At 40.5% G+C, this 2,433-nt stretch overlaps 1 long non-coding RNA gene across 1 annotated transcript; it reads right to left on the reverse strand.

Moving 5' to 3' along the window:
• Positions 1–527: 527 nt before the first annotated feature.
• On the reverse strand, positions 528–1,303 carry LOC309797663. The gene is made up of 3 exons (XR_014292767.1): positions 1,192–1,303; positions 790–1,037; positions 528–651 (listed from the first exon to the last, which is right to left on the reverse strand). It is a non-coding gene; the product is annotated as an uncharacterized lncRNA (long non-coding RNA).
• Between the last annotated feature and the right edge of the window lie 1,130 nt (positions 1,304–2,433).

The following is a 2,433-nucleotide window of genomic DNA, read 5'->3' on the forward strand; positions in this document are numbered from 1 at the left end:
CGTGAATATTATACATTTGCCATTTTGCGTGGTGGAAAACAAAGCCATCACGTGAAAAATGACACTACGGTACTAAAAAATTAGAGAATAAAGATATGTTGCCGCACCAAATTAACCTAATTGCATTTGTTCGCCTGAATTTGACCTAGTAGGGACATGGAGAGAGATAGTGTCACTGAAACGATAGTGATACGACTGACAGGCGATTTTTTCGACAGAGAGAAACAGCTGTCCACAAATAATCAGTATAGGTGGCCCTACTGGAGAGGGCTCTAGTTGACATGTGCAAAAAGAAAAGGAAAGTTGGTAAAAGCTGGTAATATGCCAGAACTTGAAAAGCGAACAATTCAAAGTTCAAGACCATCCGAGGGCTGTGAAAACATTTATTTCACAACGCACAATTTTTTTAACGCACCAGCCTACTCTGTCAAATGTGCAACCTATACCAGAAATGTTCACGGTTTTATTCCTACGTACAATCAAGAACTCCTTGACAGCACATTGCATTTTCATAAACAAACAACAACACAAAGAAAAATCAACGGAAAAATAATACGTGTGTCGTGAATTCGTTGACTAAAATCATGAGTGCGTTTGTAGAAGAAGTGGACTAATCGTTCGCTGATCATTCCAACACTGAACCACCTATACCTATAAAAACCAATAGTTGAGGAATAAAACTCACACGAATTTATAAAGGAGATTCATTGCGAAATAAACTAAAAAAAACCTAAAATCAATCACATAAATATCGAATTGGGTGGTAACCTGAGAACGTAACCCGCTTACTCATCTGTGTCCCAGCTCAGCTTCCGAAGACGTCGCACGAGTGCAGTCTTTGTTATGCGTGGTTTCTTCAATACGGCTGAAGTGCTAGCCCATGTTTCACCTGCACAGCATAGAGGTGGAAGAACTCTTGTTGTGTTAAATAAGTGAGAACATAGATCGGCATCATAATTTTGATCAATTTGCTCTTTCAGAGGCCATACCGCGCCCATGATTATCGCTGTCTTCTATTTTCTTTGTCACCCAATAATCTACAATAATGCTTTACGAACATAGTAAACCAGAATTTATTCAAAATAAAGGAAAAACAGTATCAGAAAGATAAATTTTGAGAAAACATCATCGTGTGGACCTGCACAGCACCATTCTTCTAAAAAACTATAAAAACCAAACTATAAACGCAACCTCTTTTGTTTTTGTTTCCTTCTCGATTTCGCAAAACGTTCCTGCCTGAAATCCGGTTCAATTTTCAGGCTGCGTAAAACTCTTCAGTGACGGCGAAGTTGCTAACGTTTTTACCAGCATTGAATGTAATAAAAGTTAACGTATGTATACATGAAAAACGGTTACCATAAGGTATTTCAAATGCGATAGTGTTTAGTTACAAAAAGACGAATATAAGAAGCTTTGCAGAATACTTCTTAATTTTTCTTCTTTGAACAAACACGAGGTTTGTAAGCAATTTTATTATTGGGCTGACGTTTCGGCCGTATCGCCTTCTTCAGAGCCTGGAAAGGTCGATTGACAACGATCTACCAAGCCAAACACGCCAACAACTTAAACAGAGAAACTCAAAAACCAAGTTCCAACCACATAAACAACGTCAAATACTCACCACTTCTCTGCCTCCGACCAACCGTTTGGTTGTGTCTGCGGAAGAGGAGTGAGGTATACTTCCTTCCGGAGTGCCCCTTTATCAGACTAGAAGATCAGTCTTATATACTGTGCGAGATCACGTGTGATTAGGAGGCACTCTTCCTTGCGGTTCATGTTTGGGTTCTTGAAATTAGTCCAAAACGCCTCATGAACCCTGCGCGCCGACATGCCAGCTTTCTGCGCGAGAATATTAACCTTAACATCAAAATCCTGTCCGTTGTGTCCTTGTGTCCTATGCGTGCCTAGTGGAGTGTTCGCCTTGCTTTTAAATTAACCATCTAGGTGTTCTTTTATGCGGACACAAAGAGGTATTCCCGTTTCGCCAATATATTCGTCCCCGCAAATTTTGCAAGAAATCAGGTACACTGTACCCGAGATCATGCAATCACCGTCTCTGACCTGAGGGCAAATCGTACATTTATGCGTTGTACATAGACGGTCGTACAAGCGGTTTCGAATCAATTGGCGACGTAGATTATTCGGTGTTATTTCTATAACTACCACTGATTTCTCTAAGCCCACCCTTCTTAAGCATCTTTTTATAGCTATGCTTAATTCGTTCGAAATGAAGGGTATTTGCAACGGAATTTTATTATCGCTAGACCCATCGTTAGAGCTCATCGCCTTTCCTCTAAACTTATACCGAGAAGCTACGATATTGTAACCGTTGGAAATGGCTATTTTCCGTGCCAAGTCGAGTGAATCTTCTCTCTGTTCTCCTCCCGTACACACACCGGAGGCCGTACGAAACATGTCTCTTGTAGTGCTCTT

Source organism: Mesoplodon mirus (assembly GCF_964341445.2).
Source record: "Mesoplodon mirus genome assembly, contig: HAP1_SCAFFOLD_839, whole genome shotgun sequence".
NCBI classification, from domain to species: Eukaryota; Metazoa; Chordata; class Mammalia; order Artiodactyla; family Ziphiidae; genus Mesoplodon; species Mesoplodon mirus.